The 21,550-nt window shown below is 32.1% G+C and overlaps 1 long non-coding RNA gene across 2 annotated transcripts in view; it reads right to left on the bottom strand.

Moving 5' to 3' along the window:
* Positions 1-21,550, bottom strand: part of LOC107441641 (uncharacterized) — a 52,848-nt gene that overhangs the window by 3,562 nt on the left and 27,736 nt on the right. The window contains exons 6-7 of one of the 2 annotated variants that reach the window (XR_011638226.1): positions 12,797-12,923; positions 4,145-4,197 (exon numbers count right to left, since the gene is read on the bottom strand). This is a non-coding gene — a long non-coding RNA (uncharacterized lncRNA). The remainder of the gene's footprint in view (positions 1-4,144; positions 4,198-12,796; positions 12,924-21,550) is intronic. The other variant, XR_011638225.1, reaches the window with a different exon arrangement.

Raw genomic sequence — 21,550 nt, 5'->3', positions numbered from 1 at the left:
TGAATCCTCTTGCCATCGGGTTATCCGTGGGCGGTTTTCCTCACTATGTAACGCAAATGATGGCGAGTTCCATTGAAGCGTTTTCCACGAAGGCTAGTTAATCCAGGAGTTTAAACGCAGGTTAAATAATCGAATGAGCCATGCTTTTTTTTAAGGTTCAGTTAATAAATTTAAATAAACTTCACTCAAATAAACAGTTCTAAATAAAAATCATTGATTTGGTTCAAAAGTTAGCTTAATTTTATACAAGCCCTTTTATATTAGCTTAATTTTTACTAAAATGCCCCAAAAGTCTTCGAGCAGACTCAGATCTGAGATACGAGCTGGCCACTCAAGTGGTTTAGCTTAATTTGCTTTCATCAAAAAGTTAGTTGAGTATGAAGTATGGACTGCCGCATGTCCTATTGTAGTCAATGTAACAAGGGGAGCAAAATGCAATTACTTATCTCCGAATATATTTTGATTCATAATTGAATTAATTTTAGTTTGTGTAAACTTCATTGGAGTTGTACCGATTATTGCAAAAGCGGTTTAAACCATAACGGATCCACCACCAAATTGACGTTTGGAAGTCGTACCAAAATCAGTTCGTAAGTCGTACCAAAAATATTGGCAGCCATCTGGTCTATATAATTAAACTTCGTTTCATCGGAAAAGAGAACATCATCCCAATTCGTACCTTTTTAAGAGGTTTCTTTGCAAATGCTAAACGAGCATCTTCGTGTAATTTAGTAAGCGCAGTTTTCTTTTAATATTTTTAAATAGAATGTTTGGATTATTATAGTTCGTTCCCCATGAGTTGTCTCTTGGCTCCGCTTTCATAACGTGGTATCCGACGATACTATTTCGCTATTTTTGGGAGAAGGATGTGAAAAAATCCTGAACAAGGCAGCTATTTGGCGATCGTATGACAAAAATATTTAGTTCGCAATCTTTATGTGCATTTATGCGTGGTATCCGACGATACTATTTCGCTATTTTTGGAGAAGGATGTGAAAAATTTCGAACAAGGTTGCTATTTGGCGATCGTATGACAAAAATATTTATTTTGCAATCTTTATGTGCATTTTTTTTAACATTAAATATTTTATAAATTTGATGATGTTTCTCTCTTTTGAGTGAATAGTTTGTCCTTTTTGAGGCAAATTGGGAAAACCCCAGTTTTCATATTTAAAATATATTTAATTAGCTTGAGTAACGAAAGGTATAATAGCAGATGATAAAGCAAAGTAAGGGACTGGAAAAGTATTCACTGATTGTGCTTGGCGCGCATTAAGGGTTGTCTCATTTTCTAGCGCGGAGACGTTTCTTCTCTTACTCCCACGCTGAAATGGACTCTGCATCCGAGGAGGTGGAGCCAAGTGCCAACTCCTGGTGAACGAACTGTACTTAAACCGAGCGGCTTTTGCATGCTAATTGCATTTAATTTTTAATTCGTGCCGATGACATCTTTCTGTGACGAGCAAGCTTCCAGATTCGTCTTCCTTGCTTTGATAATTTTTACTCTCCTTCTAATACGTTGTTTACTGCCATAGCTATCAGAATTCTTGAGACGACTATTCACTGTTGTCTTGGACCTTTCTATTTTTTTGCCAATTTGAGAACCACTCAAGACCATTTCTTTAAAATCTAAAATTTTATCGACTTAATACTTTTTTTCGAATTTTTTTTAAATGATTAGGCCAATTTTGCCATAGTTTTAATAATATGGATAGTTGACCGTATGAAGATAAGCACAGATGGCGCTAGGAGTTAAAAAAACTTCCGGCTTACTACTTCCGACAGTTTTTCCTACCTAAATTTCAAAAAACGCACCATCCAATATTGTTATACTTGTAGTGTCTTCAATATAGCTCGTTCTTTCAACCTAACTGTCAATGAAGCAAATAAATTCGGAAAACTACGCAAGCCATCTATAGGGCTATCTAAAAAAATAACAAACGGTGCTATTTTACACAAATACAGTATAATACAATACTGTATTAATACAATATAATACAGTATACAATATAACACTCACAACATGGCTAACCTTACACTTAGAGCCATGATGGCTCAGGGGATCGAGAATTCGCCTTCCAATGAGGTGATACGGGTTCGAATCCCAGCGATGGCTGGTCGATACGAATCCGCATACGGTTTGCACCGACGACAGAGCTGACATGAAATATCTTTAGTGATAGACAGATCATGGGTTTGAGTCCCTTTGCCGCCAGGCTATCCGTGGGAGACTCTCGTGGTCTTCCTCTCAATGTAAAACAAATGCGGGTTAGTTTCATCAGAAAGTCCTCCACGAAGGCAAATTTCTCCAAATGCTTGATCAGGGAGTTCCCTTGTCTTCTGGATTAGGTTCAAAATTACAAAGCTATGGAGTTGAACGTTAATAGTCGAAAACCCGAAAATTGGGTCGGCTGTTCAGCGACGGTCATAAAATCAAACAAAAATAACCTTAAACTTTAATTATGTTAAGTTATTTTTTAAAATTTATTTGAGGCTTAAGACCTGTTTGAATTTATAAATTACAGAATGAATGGTAAAATTTACGCGTAAATTTAAACACAAATCGCAAGAATAAAACATCCTTGAATACCAAGCCTGTTCACACATCGCCTCGTAAGCATAACATAAGCGGAGGGATACACCGGAAGTTTTCTAAATTTCTTCCGGTTTTAGAAAGCTTTTTATTGCTTACATTCAGTCAACCATCCATATGGAATTAAAAAAAACTTGTCATGCTAAGCAATTAGACGCTATATTTGCAAGCAGAAAATAAATTTGTATACTGAGCTATAACAGCAATGTTTCATATTTGGTGACTTTCAGCTCGACTTTATACTTTTTTTCCAGTACCGTAGACAGCGTTGAATAATGTTAAGAAAAGAGAAAATTTTGTTTAACGTTTGTAATGAATTTTTCCTACACAATTTCTGTTTATGAATATTTGTCACTTAACTATTGCTAATCAACGTTATTAAAAACACATATCGCTGACTGATGAACATTTCAAAAACCTTTAACTTCTTTCACCTTTAGATTCACTATTATCCATCGCAGCATTAGTGTAGACAATATTTTAGGTTACGGGATAACCATAACCATTTAAGTTACGAAATTAGACACTAAAACGTAATTTTTTTTCCGTTGAATTCGAAATTTTTGCGGTCGAAAGTTTGGATCCCTTTATGTTAATTTTACTTTTTGCGTATTCTGTTGTTTTTTGAGAGTTTTTTTAGTGACTCGAAAACATTCCTCTTGATCCCAATCTCAGCTGTGGTTGTGAGAGATGGGCGCAAACCAGTTTAAGAATATCTTCTCCGGCTGTACCCCTAAAGGTTGCCTTTTCCTTTATCTACAGGTCCCGTCACAACCCTTGGGAAAGTGGTTTAGATTATGTCGATGGAAGCTAGCCTTCTTCTCTGATAACTCTTTGGAGGTAGAGTTTTAAGAAAATTATACTTAGAATTATTATTAGACGAATTTTGTCCAAATTTCATATTTTGTCATATAAACTGGTGACAACAATTGATAGGACATATAGTTTCTTATTACAATAAAAAAACAGAAAAATGGAATAAAACCGAGCCTGGCCAAAATATCACTCGATATTAGACCAATATATGAGGAAAAATGCGTAAAATCTGTACCCCAAATAGCGAAACACAGCACAGAAGCAGACGGACACCCCGTCAGAGAAATCCGAATCCGAAAAAAAAAAGATATGTTTATTCAAGTACGTTTTTGTGTCCGACTTTGTAACTTAATATATTGTCTACATTAATTGGTTAAGTTAATGTAGTTTTTACCCTCAAACTATTAAAGCTAAGCTCGCATACCTGTAGATCCAATCATTAAACGAAAAGCTATTCAGGCTGATTCTTTTTTCTTTCATTTGCGGATGTCCAATTTCAGTTGAAATATGCAGTTTAAAGAAAAAAAGTCAGCAAATCAAAAGAAACAGGTGGCAATGTTAAGAAAAAATCAGTAAGAATTTTTGAGAAAGCATTAAAGTATTTATATTGCAACTAGAATAAAGCACTGAAACTGTTTCTGAAACTTCACAGGAAAGTAGGAGTTAAAAAACTTAATATTTGGTCAAACACGTGGAGATTTCAAAATTGATAAAACTTGAAAAGGTTATTCTTACCTGACATATAGTGGTACCGCCTTAAACAGCTCAATTAACACCATAACTCTTCCCTATTGGAGAAATAGTTACGTTAGTAGAACCATAGTTTCAAAAAAGCAGTCTAAATTGTATTATCAGAATTGTTGGTTTTATCACGATTCCCTCAGGGGTTTGAAAAAAAAATTATTCGATCTCCAGATTTAAATCCCTGTGATTTTTTATGGGATTACAACAAAGATTTTATGATTTAGCAGGGTTATGGCAAATGGACCAGATCCACTACCATCGATCGTGACATATTGTAGTGAGTGTAGCAAGAATTCGAATTCGGCCTCATCAACAAAGAATCACATTTTGAACGTATTTGAAAAAAAAATGCCTCTTTATCAAGTAAAATCTGTTAATGTATTGATAATATTTTGTTTGTCATAAGCCTTCCAAACAACGGATGGATTTGTGGCTCACCCGGCATGCAAAAGTTGTATAGAGTAAATGTTGCACATAAATTAAAAAAAATTACATGATAAAGAAATAATAGGGTCCATTATTCGAAAAGTGAGCAAAGCGCTGACCTGTTTGAGCGCGGTATAAAAAAATTCCTATCGTATATTCGTTAATCTCAATTATGCACCTTTATATACGAGTGTCCCAAAACTCATGGCAACGTTAGGAAATGATAGAACAGAACTATAAATCCCTGTATAATATATGGTCCGAAAGCAAGACGCAACTCACTGAAGGGAGCTCCAAGCGACCGCCATAAAAAGGATACTCTCAGTATACCGCCGTGCAACTGAAAAATCAATGTAAGTGAAAAAAAAATTTAAAATAGTGATTTTAATGTATTTGACATCTTTGTATGATAATTAAGTAGAACCACGTTACACAGTATTACGGGAAACGTAAACAGGCTGAGATATTTTCCGCGTGATAGATTCAGTCCCCGCGCTGATACGATGTACCATTTCGTCACCGATACAGATGGCGATCTCTCACCACTGCCACGTTCAGTATCCGGCATGTAACTTTGAAAATAAAAACCTTTCGTGGAGCTGTTGGTGCATTCGTTAAAATATCCTACATAATAAGGTAAACTTATCGCCAAAAAATATATATATCAGTTTTTTGACATTCTATTTTAGCGTTCATAGCATTGGCAATAGAAAGAAAATAGTTTTCAAGCCACTTTTCTCGGAATCAATTAAAAATAAAAGCACTTACGTTGTATTTTCAATTGCAGGGAAGAGAGCCGTTGTGGCTCAGGGGATAGAGCGTTCCCTTTTCAATGACGTGAACCGGGTTCGAATCCCAGCGATGGCTGTTAGATACCAATTCCACATCCGGTTTGCACAGACCACAGTACTCACATAAAATATCCTCAGTGATAGACGGATCACGAGTTAGAGTACCTTTGCCATCAGGCTAACTGTGGGTTTTCGTGTTTTTCCACTCCATGTAACGCAAATACGGGTTAGTTCCATTTAAAAGTCCTCCACGAAGGAAAATTTCTCCCAATATTTGGTCCAGGAGTTCCCTTGTCTTCCGGATTGGGTTCAAAATGAGAAGGCTACGGAGTTTAACATCGTAGTCGTGAACCCAAAAAGTAGGTTGGCTGCTCAATGTCGGTTATGAAATTGAAATGACAGAGTAACTGTTTTTATTTGCTCTGCGAATCTCCGATCAGATGAATGCTTACTCGAATTAGGAGAAGGCCGATATTCATTACATGTACGGAACTGCAGACGGCATTGCAAGAGAAGCTCAAAGATCTGTCATCTGTAACGGACCAAATTGCGCATCGTATCAGCGCGAGGACTGAATCTAGCACGCGGGAAATGTCTCATGCCGTTTACGTTTCCCGTAGTACGATTAGGCGAATGCTATGAGATCAAGGAATTCATCTCTATCATGCGTATCGAGTTCAGAGCCTAGAACCGTTGGGTTATCGGGCACTCATCAATTTTACCACGGGGTTTCTCCAGAAGATGTCTGTGGACCCAAGTCGTTGTGCACAAGTATTGTTCACTGAGGAATGCACATTTACATGCGATGGTATTTTAAATATGTGCAGCAATCACGAGTGGGCAACAGAAAACCCGTACGTATTGCGTCCACGTTCTTTCCAGCAACGTTTTCACGCTAAAAGTTTGGTGGAATGGTGACGATCATCTGATTGAGCCACACCTACTACAAACACGCCTGGAGAGATATTCATACCTTGTGCATTTGCAAGAGGTGTTGCCAGAAGGCAGAACTATTCACTCGTGTTCCATTACACATCACACAACGCATGTAGTTTCAATACAACAGGGAATCAGCCCATAACATTGTGGATGTGCGTAACACCTTAGATATCATGTATACGAGATGATGAATAGGACGTGGTGGTCCAATCAACTGGCCGTCACCCAATTTGTCATGTGCCTACTTTTTTTTCTGAAGTCATATGAAGCGAGCCTCATCTACGACGATGGTCCCATAGATTTTGGTGAAGACTTTGTTTCCACTGATATCAATCAGTAGCTGCTGACACCACAAGAGAAATGCATGCCCAAGTCAAAATTCTTGATGGTTCCATCAAAAAAAATGTTGGTTTAAGTTGGTTTCAGTACAACTCATGATGGTCCAGCATCATTTGATGGTCACCATCATCCAAAATTTTCCATTATGCGTTCATGATCTTGATATACCCACAAACTTCCATCATTCCATGATGAAAAATGCTACTTAATTTTATGATGTTGAACCATCAACAAAAGTTTGATTCTCATAAAACAACAATCCATGATGATCCGTGATGGTTCCAACTGTACATTTTCATGATAATTTAATGGGAATTCCTGCTGGTTCTCAGGAATATACCATCAAAACAATGTGTTTTTTTAAATGTTGGACCATCATAATTTAATCCGAATTCCTACATTGGGATGATAGTTGTTCATGATTGTTTCTGCATTTGATTTCTAAAATACTATGATGGAAATTCGTGATGGTCCATAATGACACAACAAGGCATTTCCGTGATGGTTTAATAATAATTCCTGTTGGTTCAGTAGGAATATACCATCAAAATACATTGTTTTTGTATGTAGGACCATCATAAATCCATCCGAATTCCTACGTTGGGGTGATGGCGGTTCATGATCATTCCAACATTTGATTTCCATGAAAATATGAAGGAAATTTCTGATGGTTCAACATGAACAAACGATTCAAACAAGTTGTTATTCTTATGTTGGATCATCATAAATCAGTCAGAATTCACACATTGAGGTGATGGTTACTTATGTTGGTTACTATAAGAAACATAATGGTTCATGATGGAATTATTGATGATTAACAGCAGGATAATGTAGGTCCGTCTATGGAAAAGTATCAAAAATTTTGACTTAGGTGGTGTTTTCGCCAATGCCTGCGTTAATGTTGTCGGTTTCAAGTTAGAGCAGTTCTCGTGATGGGGGTCTTACTGTTTAATTTCATTTTGTTAAAAATACTTTTCCTCATTTTATAGGTTTTTTTTCATTCCAATCTCTGCCTATCTTGTTTCTCATCATTTCGTGAAGCAGCATGTTTCGTTCTCCAACGATTTACGATTATAGTGATTTGTGCTTGTATAATTGTGTTCTATCACCTTCTAACGTATAACCCTCACATTGTATATACATAAGTAATATAAAAAATAATCAGTCTATTCACACCGACTCCCCGGAAATCAATGTTTATTTTTGATTGCTGTTTGGTAATTTCAATGCAGTTTATGAAATTTTAACATTTTGAATATGATTTTATAATACGCGAATTTTAATTCATCACTTTATACTCTCAAATAGCGACAGTTTCATTGAAAAACCACTTTGTTTCTCTGTACCTATTTTTGGTCATTTCCAAAATAGGTACAGAAAAATAGGTTCAAGGTCAAAATATCACATTTAAGAAATCACTCTTTTTTACCCACAGTCTGCCGATTTCATCCGCGACGCTTTCATATTTCCTTAGCAGCACATCTTGATTGTTTTTGTCCATTTCTGACTGATTTAGTTCCGATATTTTGATGTATGATTGGATATTAGTACGAGACGCAATTTGGAATTTAAGTGTTCACCTCGAGTTGTGAAAATCGCGTTTTGAAAGTAAATCTACGTCATTTTAATATCTTTTTTGAAAATGTTTTTTGAAACTTTTCTTAAATCTTTTCAACATAATACGATATTCGAATTTTAAAGTAATGACAGTCTAAACAACACCTTCTAGAAAAGAGAATGCTTCAGCGCGGGTAACTGTAAACAAGAAATTTAATCCTTCAGTAGTCTTAATGTAATGACATCTTTCTTATTTTTCATCCATTGCGCAGTTTATGTTCGTTACGTCGGACTACTAAATTAATCCGAGATGAGGCATTCTTTCTTCTTGAAGTTGCTGGTCTAATACGCTTAAATAGCGACTATCACATGGTGAATCCATGTCGTTTACTGATCATTTCCTCATGGGTCTTAAAATTGCAATTCTTCATGTGAGATTACGACACTTGAATTTCGAATCCCAGTGAAACCATTTAACACCACTTTTGGGAGGAATACTTTCCATAGACTTTGTGTTACAGAAAACCTTTAGGAAAGATCATTAAAACCTCTCCCAGCGTTTCTCTCCAATCATCTGCACCGAATGCGGAAAAGATCAAATAAGGGAAGACAAAAAAATATCAAAACAAAAAATTTAAAAAAAAAAACAAGTACAGATTAAAATGTATTCAAAATATTGGTGTGAGGCTCTTATTTAGAAAGCTCTTTTTGAAGATACAACCTCATGTTGCAGTCAGAATGTACTAAAGACGATGCTGTCAATGATTAGCTTTCAGAGTTGAAAGTTAAATTAGAAAGAACAGTTATCTTAGAAAACATTTCAAACCAAAAAAAAACCTCCTCTCATCTTTATAAAAGCTAATTAATTTTTATGATTTAAAATTAAATGCAAATTTAAGCAAAAAAGCAATTTTTTATTTATTAAAATGGCTTTAGCATTCGTAATTGGTAAATTTGCTTTTACACATAACTATATCAGTTGGGATCATTTTTATAGTAGCTAAATTTTATTCTTAGATTCATCTTTTCATGACGCCAACAGAAGTGGCATTTACGCACCAAGAAAAGGACATTGACTAAAATTAAAATTGTTGGCGAAAGATCATGTACAGTCCGCAAAAAAAAAAAAAGATATCACCCTGAATAACTTTCGTTCTAATGATCGGATTTTCACGAACTAAGTGTCAATCTTAATGGTTCCGGGGGGTGACTTCAAATATGCTAATTAATTAGTGCTAACTATTAATTAAGTTACGAAATCAGACACAAAAGCGTACTTTCTCTGAATAAACATATAATTTTTTTTGCATATTTGGATTTCTTATCTTCAAAATATAGGGAGTAGCCGTAATCTGGGAAATGTGGTCCCCGTAGTTTGGTCAGGAGAGCGATTCAAAGTTTGGTCCCCTTAATGTTAAGTTCGTTTTTTGCGTTTTCAGTCATATTTTAAAAACTAATGAAGCAATTCAAGAAAAAATTGCACCCACTCATAAAACTCATTTACCCAAAGATAATTTCATGAAAAAAATAATTTTTAATAATTATTTATTATTTTTTATTATTTCATTAAAGTGAGGATGAATTATAAGGTAGGGATTTTTTTATACCATCTTAATCTACATATTTTTCAATTAAAAAATCTAAAGTTTCTATTGTTTTTATTTATTAGAAGATGAGAAAAATTAAAATTAATTATTTCAAAAAAAAAACAATTTGGCGACAATGAAGAAATGATTTAATGGGGCGATTAATATTGAAATGTGATAAACTTAAGAGGAACTTGACTTAGCGCGAGTGGCGTAAAATTTCATTCATATTTTTTTCGCTAATAATCGTTTGCTAATCTTTTTATTTTTATTTTTTTTAAACTATAAAATACGATATTTCTTTTTTAGTCGTCTGAAATTCTATTTGCTATTTAGTAAAGAAATTTTAATGAAACATTTTAATCAAGGAACGTCGAGTTTTATAAAAGCATGCTTGTGATAGAATATGATTATACACCAGATTTTGCTTATTTAATGTGATTATTTTTTATTTTTTAGTTTTTTTTTCTCAATAACTGATGCAATTTCTATAATATACATACGTATGAATAGATTTGGAGTAAAATATTTATCAATTTCTTGAATATATTTTTTATAAATATTAATAAAAATACGTAGTCAACATTTTTAAGCATATCTCACATGATTGCAAATTTCTCAACTTCTTATATATCGTCTTAATCTTAAAAGTAATTTTTTAATCACCTGTCCGGAAGTGTTTCGCAGAACTATTTTACCAACTATTTAATTAAATTTTAACATTTTTAAAAATCTTATTCTTTACCCTACTACGTTTATTATTTCATCATTAATAAACTAAAATTTTTTTTAGTACTTTAATTTAGGTTTTCTATAAAGTAAAGCTCCTTTTTAAATTATAGTCAAGTTTTTCTTAAAAGAATTATTGTCTGCTAGCTAATTAAACCTTGTTAAGAAATTAAAAACTTTCTGCTGTTTAAAATTATTTAATGCAAAAAAGCTGATTATTTACTAAGCATACTATTTTTTTCGAAAAAAGAGTATAAATTATTGATTGTCTTTTTTTGTTTTGTTTCTTGTGACTTCAACATAGATTATCTAAAATAGTGTTGATGTTTTAGAAGTCACTACAAAGAGTATACAGATACTGAACATAAAAAGCTGTCGAATACGTAGCCAAAATTTTTAAGCGTCTTAAAATATCTCAGCATCTTAAATGTCGTCCTAACATCTTAGTTGTGAAATTTAATTATCTGACCACGTGTGATTCACTTATTATTTCATTATATCTTTTACTCTTTCTTTATGATTCCATGTAGATTTTTTCCCGGATAATATACTAAACTATTTTGTTTAATTTTTCACTTTAGCACGATTCCCAAGATATTATTGTAGTATAAATTGTTATCAGGAAAAATGCCTTATTTTGTTAAGAAGGAAATTCCAAGAATTGAAATTTATGGTGAATTTGCGAATGTAAGTTTCAGAATGTATCGAAAGATGAGGATGGTATTTGCTAATCATCTTTATCCAAAGAAATCCTTACCTCCTAAATATCTAGCAGAATGAAGCGATTTTTTAAACAATGAATCTTACAATATGCAACATATTATTTCAATATCTTATTCTTAAACATAATATATTTCAATGTTTTTAAAATACCACTAAACATTCAGCAATTCCTTGAGATATAGAAAAAAGAAATATCGTATATTATAGAAAATCTTGTGAATGCGCATTAGAATAACTATACAATATACATTTTATTTTTCAAGCACTTTTTTTTCCTTCAAAAATGATAATCCCTAAAATTTTGTATATAGCTATAATAAGTTATGTTAATTTGATTTTAGTATGAAATCCTCGAATAAATATAGCAAAAACAACATAATCTAAATAATATCAGATAAAAAGTTCATGTATTTAAATTCTAAAAACTTAGAAAATCATAAATAATTTATAAATCGATTCAAATTTTCTTTTCAAAGGAGATTAAAATAAAAAAAATTTTGCTTTTTGGACAGAAATTAGCTTAAAAATTGTCTACATCCTAGAAACTTTGAGATATTTTCTATTAACTTTGAGATATTTCTATTTAACCTCTCCGAGCAATCACAGAGCATTATTTGATATTTTTTTTTTACAATCGGAAATTGGTTGCTTAGCAACCTAGTGAAATTAAGTCTTCTTCTTTTGAATTAGTCAATGGGCTACCTTAAAATATTAATTTGCGCAGGCGTCTTTTTTTAGCGGTTTTCTGGACTATCGCCAAATATATTTAAGATCCTTACCGCCCTTTATTGTGACCCAATTTAAGATCCAATTTTTTCAAAATTTTGTCTACCCCCCCTAATTCAAGTGTCTAGATTCCAAATATGTAAAAAAAAATATATGTTTATTCAGAGAAAGTACGTTTTTGTGTCTAATTTCGTAACTTAATTAATAGTTAGCACTAATTAATTAGCATATTTGAGGTCACCCCCCGGAACCATTAAGATTGACATTTAGTTCGTGAAAATCCGATCATTACAACGAAAGTTATTCAGGGTGATATCTTTTTTTTTTTTGCGGATTGTACCTTCGATAACAATTTTGAATTCAATGGAGGTAACCTATAAGAACGAACAACCTTCATCAAAGACCATTTTACTGTGGAACGGAAAATGGTCGCTCCCGAGGGGTTTTACTGTATAAAATAATCACTCTGACGCATTTAATTTACGTCATTCAATAATAATTCGACGTCACCTATTCATCATTTTTCAGTCTATTTTCATTTCTTTTTTAAGATAAGAATCAGATATATGATGTTATTACGACACACGATTAAGAAATTTAATTATCACTTTTTGATATTGCACATGACGGTTTTAATACACATTCAATTTTGCTTCTGTGCATTTTTTATGAATTTATTCATTGCTTTTCGGTCATTTCCACATGATTTTTCGAAATCTCATATTTGTATAAAAATTTGATAAATATAAGGCGAATCACTAGTTTGGCAACAATTTTTCTTAAATTAATATTTTTATAAAGTTGTCATTTTTTTTGAAAATCGTTACCTTTGAGCTAATTTTTTTGTAAATATAACAGCCATAGTCGCCTCACCTCGAACTTAATAGCAAATAGTCCCATTTTAGTTGCTATCAGTGGCTTTATCTTCCCTCTTACGAAACTAAAGGCCAAAACCTGAAATTCCAAAGAAAATAGATATAAATCAAATATTATAATAAGTATTTCAAAGTGCACAATTTAAAAAATTCTCTAAAGAAAATGAGAAAGAGGGTAATTCAAAAGAGATATAGATTAAGTTCTCACTACATTTTGATTAGAATTTTCGATTTTTATCTGACAGGCTAACAAAAATTTGATGGGTTAACGATTTCCCATAAAAGTCTAACGTTAGCAGGGAAAATTCTAATTCTCAGTTTTTTGGATAAAAATAAGCTTAAACTATTTCCATTTTTTTTCGGTATGGAATAACTATTACGAAACAAAGAGCTATTGTTTAGAGGAAAATTTTAATAGTGTTTTCTAGGTAAAATATTAAGCTGAAACTTTATGTGGCCATAATTGTTTTTTGGCAGTAAAGTTAAAGATTTATTATTATTTTTTTTTTTTGGGGGGGGGGGNTCTTCTTTTTTTTTGGGGGGGGGGGTCTTTTTACTTGTTTTGTAACCTATTCTTGGTGGGTGTTCCAACGCAGGATCGAAAATTTTAGCTAATATTTGTTTAAATCATTTTTTTTCAGATAGGGTAACGATTTCCGAGCATGGATTAACAGTGGCAATTTGAAATTTTTTTTGGGGGGAAATTTCAGTCAACTTGTTTCGTTGTAAAGTTTAAGTGGGCTAACGATTTCCTTAATCGGTTGTAAAATACGGTTTTAATATTTGAAATTAAAAAAAAAAAACTTAGATTTATCAAATGTGTACAAAAAGCTGCTTTGTCTATTATTGTTCATTAATGCACCGCGATGGCTGAGGAGATAGAGCGTTCGCCTTCCAACGAAGTGAACCGGGTTCGAGTCCCCAGTCATGGCTGGTCGAAACGAATCCGCATCCGGCTTGCACCGACCACAGTACTAAAGTGAAATATCCTCAGTGGTAAAAGGATCATGGGAGAGAGTACCTTTGCCGTCAGGCTAACCGTGATCAAAAAGTCCTCCACGAAGGTAAATTTCTCCCAATACTTGATCCAGGAGCTTGTCTTCTGGATTGGGTTCAAAATTACAAGGCTACGGAGTTGAACATCAGTAGTCGTAAACCAAAAAATTTGGGTCGGATGTTCAACGACGGTTATAATATTATAATATTGTTTGCAATAGATTATCTACCGTGGGCTTATACAGTCCTAATATTGGCCAAACTCTAAAGGCAATATTAAAAGTTTAAATTTTTAATCAATAATTAGCTAAAACTTATTTTAGTTTAGAAATATTTTGGTGACCGATTTCTCATGATTTCTTACAATAGGCTAGCATTTTGAAACAAAACTCAAACTTCTGAAATTTAGCTGAAAACCAGTTTTTTTCGTAGCTTATTTTGGTGGAGGGGGTAGGCTGAGAAAATTTTTTTAGCGAGTAAACATGAGAGGCTCAATAAGATAACAGTTCTAAATATAATTTGTAAATTTGGTAGAAAAATTAACGAAAAGATGTAAGCAGGTTCACTGACGAAAAATTTTTGTCCTCAAACATGGGATTACGGAATAAGTTAGTCCTTAGGGGCTAACACTACGTAGTTAAACTTTGAGTTTGTTTCAAAGTGTCAGCATTTGTAAAAATTAACTAAAAGCCGTTTAGGCTGTAATTTTCATTTTGGTTGAAGTTTTTTCTTAAGCAATATTATATAACGTTTTAGGGCATCACTCGAACTTGTGGCGTCAAGGACAAAAATTAATAAATTTTTCTTGATAATTCGATTTTTTTTAAACTTCTGATGATAATTTCTTTTGGTCTTGAAATTTGTTGGCGAATGGGCTCACGAATATATTTTTGATAGATTAACATGGACTAACTATGTCTTAAAACGAGCATAAATTTTGAGGTAAATTTTAATCTTATGATTTTTACTGTCAAAAAGGATATATATAACTTGGTTTTGCCAATCTATTTTTTACCCGTTTACGGAAACGATAATTTCAGATGGGTTAACACAGAGGTGACCAACACGTGCCATAAATGACACATGAAAGCAGCAAAATAAAAGGCAAATCGATAACAATATTAAATTTTAAAAGGCTTTTTTTAAAAAAAATATTTCTTCGTTCTCTTTTTTTTCAATCTAGGAATATGTCTCAGTTTCCTATTGCTCATATGCAATACACTTTGTGAAAACCAACATCGTTTATCACGAACTAATGAACATTTTTAAAAAGAATAACTGCTGGCAACTTCAGATTCATCACCGTAGATCGAAGAAATGACCAATAACTTTTTTTGCCTAGTGAGCAAACGAAAATATTTGGTGAGTAATTTATTTTGAACAATGGACTAACGTTTCGAATCAAAATTCAACTTTTGATTTTTAGATTATAAATTAACTGAAACTTCATTTTTACTACAATTTGTCGGGTAGTTAACAATGTTCCAAAATTTATTAACTTTTGAATTAAAATTCAACCCGGAAGTAATTTAATCAGAAATTCGACGTGAACCGGGTTCCAAATCCAGCAATGGCTTGCACCGACCACTGTTTTGACTTAAAATATTCTCAGTGGTAGACGGATCATGAGTTAGAGTTTCCTTCTGACGTCAGGCTAACCGTGAAGGTTTTCGAGGTTTTCCTCTCCATGTAATGCGAATGCTGGTTAGTTCCACCAAAAAGTCCACCGCGAAGGTAAATTTCTCCCAATACTTGATCCAGGAGATCCCTTGTCTTTCGGATAGTTTTCAAAATTAAATGGCTATGGAGTTGAATATTAGTAGTTGTAGGCCTCAAAAAAATTGAGTCGGCTGTTATGAAATAAAATATTTTATTTATTAATTAAAAGGTGCACTCAAATTTTCAAGAATTCAAGATTCCACTCAGATTTTTAAGAATTTTTGGCGTAAATAATTTTTAGGATACAATTTTTTAATGGATCTGATGTATCGAAAAATAATAATTAATTTTTATAAAGAGTTGTACTTAATCAGGGTGAGTTGTCAAATTCTTCAACAAAAAATAAGTACCTTTTAGGTACTTTTTAAGCACTCATAAATTGTTTTTAAGCACTTTTAGGCAAAATATTACAATTAGGATACGCGCACTCATAATTTTTTCATTCATATTGTTGAAAGTTCTTCATATATTAACAAAATTCAAAATAGATTTAAAAAGTGACGTGACCATGATATAATTGACTGACTAGTTTCTGACAAAGAATTCTTCTCGTGATTATATTAGCCACCATAAAAGCAATTTCACAATTTTAAATACATTCAATACTGAGAGAATCATTCAATTTTTTTAAATTTATAATTACTTAACACAATTATGTAAGAAAATTTATTCAAAATTATAAATAATTGAAAGATTATCTCTCTTGCAAAATGCAGCACAGTTGCTCATGAGAATGCAAGCATCCTTCCCACCGAATCCAACTCAGTATTCGAACCCGCAAGTATTTCATAAAATGCTTTCATACACTAAAGACCGATGGTAGGGTAAACGAACCAGTGAAGGAACACACCTTAGTGAATGAACATTTCATAAATATTTTCTAAAATTAAGATTTTAAACGTTTTTACTTAGATTGATCGGTAACAGTAGCCTACTACCTAACAATAGGAAGTCATCTAACAATGCATTTGGTTGCCTAGTTATATAGTCTTCTCTGGAAAATTTTTTGAATTTGTTAGTATCTGTTCAGCGCCTTGTTTCTATGACAAAATTATAAGGTCAGTGTTTGTATGTATCCGTTCAAAGTGGTATTAATTGCATATAATAGTTCTGTTTTTATCACTGTGAAGAAAGAAATTCAAAATATGGTTATTGAAGTTACGTTTTATTTATTTTAAGCATAATAGCATAAGCAAGTACTGAGATTAGGGGATGTTTATTCACTAGATTACCAAGCGATTAAAAACCAATGAATGAACAACTGTTCCTTTACTAGAATTTTTCCAAGTTAATGAAAATAAAAATAAAAACTTTAAATTTTCATGTACCTTTAGTCATATTATACATCAAAATCATGTTAAAAATACAAAAAAAAACTTCTAACCAGTGAAGGAACAGGCATGTTCCTTCACTGGGAATAGATTTCTCAGTGAATGAACAGTAGGTGTGAAACATGATATTACATGGCTCTGAGATAATTAGTAGTTCTACGATATAGAGGACACCCTGTTAAATGCTGTAAGAATAATTTCTAAAGTAATCTCATTTCAAAATGCTAATTTAATTGCTAAATTTATGGAAAGAGTTATAATCATAATTTATTTATAATTTTATCTTAATAAATGTAGTAGTTAGTTCCATCATACGTTAGACAGCTTAATAAACTATATTGACTTATCGAAAACTAAATATATATAATAATAAAAGCTTGAATAGAACAGTTCTTTGCTGGGTTTTGGGCCAATAATTAGCTAAATTATTATCTTAATGTGGTCCTTAACGTCATGACGGAAACGGGTCATGACGGAAAAACAGCCATCCAGGTGAAAAATGGGTGAAGCTTTTTTTAAGTCGACATCCACTGATAACTCAGTGCAATGCGAAGATAATTTCAAAAGGCAAAATTTCCCTTTCTTAAACTGAGAATATATTCGAGAGTGGTTTAAAGAACTTTAGACGAATCTTAAGGAGGGAAGTAGCCTTGGCATTCCTTTAGAATGTAATCGCATCTACAATGCGAACGAAACGGGAATTGAATACTGCCCTTAAACGGGAAAAATCTTTGCCCCTAAAAATTATAGGAATTTATATTCTATAGTTCCTAGGAATTAAAAAAAGAACAACAGTTTTGGCCAACATTTCAGCTAGTGAAAAAAAAAAGTCCCTCCATTGGTAGTTTTTCCTTACTGAAGAATTCCTCGAGGTATTACAGAATCAGTTCCTGCTATATATTTCATTGGAAAAAGTGATTCATGAAGTGAATCGATGACCACAACAACATTTTACGAATATATTGCAAATGCTTTTTTCTACCCATGGCTAATTGAAAATTCTATCAAATTCCTTATTTTACTTCTTCTAGATGGGCATAAATCTCATATCAATTTGAAACTGAGAGCAAGTTTTGTTTATCAAAACAAATTCTCTGGTTTAGCTACTACTAGTCTATTCTAGCCTTGTGATGTCTTGAAAAGAGTCGTAAAACAATATGTAGAGGTAATTTCACACCCATTTTTAATAGGCTATTGAAGCATCAACTGATAAAGTTAAATTGCTTTTATAAAATGTCGTATTTTTCCATTTGATGCTGAAAACGCTGACTTTAACAAATGCATGCAAGACAGACAAAAAGAGTTAATGAGCAAGAAAGCTTATCAACAAAACGTATATTTCGATAAACGAGAACTTCGAGTAAGGATGCACTATTTCTTCCGAAGCTTGAGAATGAAATCTCACAAGATACGTTGCAAATTTTTAAAGGAACATTGACAGAAGAGTCTAATATCCCTAATATCCAATAGCCTGTGCTTTTCTAAATATGGAAGAATTTATTGCAAAAAGAACATTTAGTTAAGTCAGATTTTGGGCACTGAAGCTGAAAAACTAACATTGATAATGAATGTATCTTGAAAACAGATTTTGAGATAAGTCCTCTTGAGGCATTGTTAGTTGCAAAAACTATTCGTTCCATTAGTAATCAAAGTCAGAAAATGGTGAGTACTGCTGAAGACCCACAAGATATAAGTGAGTGAGAGATGGATTTTCTTCAAACTTAAACACCTTTTCCCATCAATTATCCAGTGAGAAATTTTAGAAATAGTACTGGAAAATCAGAAGAAATTTCTAAGATACATTCACATTAGTCAAATATTTGGAATAAAGAGGAAGATCAAATCAAAAGAAAAAGAAATAAATTACCTTTTGCATTAACTTCAGAAAATTTAAAGAGACTGAAAGAGCTGGAAAAAAAAGTTAAAGCAAGAAAGTATGAAGAGAAAAAAATATTTAAAAAGATGAAAAAAAGCCTAGAAAAATATGGGGAAAAAGATTTAACAAAAACGCGATAAAATATAAACATTTATGATTTAGACTCGATTATTAAACTGAGAGAAAGAAAAATATTTTTTTTTTTTAATTCTGTATTCAACCCTATTTTACTTTCCATTTCATGACTAAAAAAAAAGAAAAATTGTCTACGTTAACTGTGGTTAGATGTTATAATTCCAAGAAAAAATTTTGTTTTTAGACATTTGTTTGGCTTATGAATTCCTAAAGAGCATCGAAAATTCTCAAAATTAAGTGCTCACTCACTGGGAAATTTAGTGTTCATTCACTGATAAGAGCTGTTCCTTCACTTGGTCATCTTACTACTTATTATTTGAACAACCAAAAGCTTAAAACAATATTATGTAAGTTCACAAATTTTTTGTGTGCATAATTTGCATTTAATAAGGAATAAGTTGGCACTGTCATTTAGCTAAAATTACAAATTGTGAAATTTAAGGGCAAGATAAGCTTAAGTGTTCCTTCACTGGTTAGTTTACCCTATGTCGAAATAGGTTGTGGCTGATTGAATTATGAAAACGTTAAATAGAACAATATGAAAACCTCGCTTTTTGAGTATTTCGAATCCAAAATTTATATGGTAAAGAAAAAGAAATCTAATTTTGGAAAAGGGAAAATTAGGCACTTTTTAAAAACACCCAATGAAAAAGCACCTTTAAGGTCTTTTGAAAAACGAAAATAAGCACCGTTAAGCACTTTTTAAAAGCGCTACACTCCCTGTTAATGTATTCAATGTAAGACATTTTCTTGATACGGAAGAAAATTTGAGGACGGATATAGCTACACCTGCCTGAGAAAAATCCTAATAACTGATTTTCGCAGTAGCTGTGACGTCAGGAGCGATAGCACACGATGATGGTCTGGCTTTTTCATCCCCCCCCTTCCAGAATTCTGTTAATTCTCAAGCACAAACTCTTTTTTTTAAATACAATTGATTTCTTTGTAAAAGTGTTTATTTCTTGATTTCATTTTATACAGTCCCTAGCCAAATTATTAAACCCACTATAAGATTCTATACAAAATCTTAATTATCGGGGGGATGCTATACAACTTTATCGTTTTTACGGGACTGTAACCTATTTGCACTTGCTTACGTTCGTGTATCAGTTGGTTAAATTAGACGATATATGATATAAATTCGTAATTCGATGATTGAATAAATTAGACGATAAATTATGTAAATATAGAATATTTATTATATCAGGAATGATGTAATTTTAGTGTAATAATTAGATGCACTGCAGTTTTTTAATAATGACATGCTTTGCATGAGTTTATATGCAATATTCTTATATTTAAACATACGTGCATTGGATTTTCACTCAGGAAATTTTTTATATACTTCCTATTTGTATTTATTTTTAACGTATTGCATAAAAATGTTAACCATTTGATACACGAACGTAAACAAGGGTAAACCGGTTTGAGTCGCGTAAAAACAATAAAGCTGTAGAGTATCACCAGATAATTAAGATTTTACATAAAATCTTATAGTGCGTCTATTAATTATGCAAGAGATTACATATCGCAAATTTTTAATGCATTTAAAAAACAAAATTCACTAATGACAAAAAAATTAAATTTTGTTTACTGATTTCGGTTGAATAAAAAGATGCAATAATTTTTTGGATTGTAAAAATCACATGTACGTCTCATGAAAAATTTACTAAGTTTTTAAGTTTTAATGAATGGTGCAAACGTCTGTAGGTATGTGATTTTATCTGTTTATGACTCGTATGTTAAAAATATCTTCTTTTATACATTAAAAATTAACAATAAAGCGTAAATATTTTCTAATAAGTAAATTCTAGGTTGAATACTTGCAGGTTTAATAGAAGCATAACTTTAATATAGAAATGATTTTCTTTCATATATCGCAAATCTTCAATGTAAATTATTTATCTAAGAAAAAAAAGTTTTTGCAGTGTTGTTTGAATTGAATAAATAAGATGTAATGTTAATTCGGATTGTAAAAACCATATGCAATATGTATAAAAAAATTAACAAAATTTTAAGTACTGCAGTATGGTGCAAAAGTCTGTACGCATGTATGAAATCTGATTTCATCTGTTAATGCCTCATGTGATAAAAATATCTTATTTTTATATTATATTAAAAATAAACAATTAAGTGCAGATATTTTCTAATATGCGAATTCTGGGCTGAATAATTGCGAATTTTCTTCTAACTTTAGTATTCAACCTTGTGTGCATATTTCATTACTTTATCAAGAAATTTAAAAAAGATGATATCTTACGACACGTACACAAATATGTATAAAAGAAAACACCTTATTATGTTATTATGTTTAAAATTACTTGCAATATATATATATATATATACAGTACCGCTCAAAAGTATCAGTGCACCTAGAAACTTATAAAAAAATGGCAAAAATCAAAGTGTCATAACTTCTTTAAAAATGATCAAAAATGCTTCTGCTTTGGCTCATTTTGAAGCTTAAAATCTCTATTTTTATGTACTTTAATTGTTTTTAATTAATATATTTTGCAACTATGTACAATTACACTCTAAACAATCATAGAAAATTGTATTAATTTTTTGTGAAGTTTGACGCGATGTACGGGCACAAAGGGGTTAGATATTGTTAATTTTTATTATACCATTGAAAAATTTGGACTTTTA

Source organism: Parasteatoda tepidariorum, chromosome X1 (assembly GCF_043381705.1).
Source record: "Parasteatoda tepidariorum isolate YZ-2023 chromosome X1, CAS_Ptep_4.0, whole genome shotgun sequence".
Classification (NCBI taxonomy): domain Eukaryota; kingdom Metazoa; phylum Arthropoda; class Arachnida; order Araneae; family Theridiidae; genus Parasteatoda; species Parasteatoda tepidariorum.
This window is presented reverse-complemented; position numbering and strand designations above follow the sequence as displayed.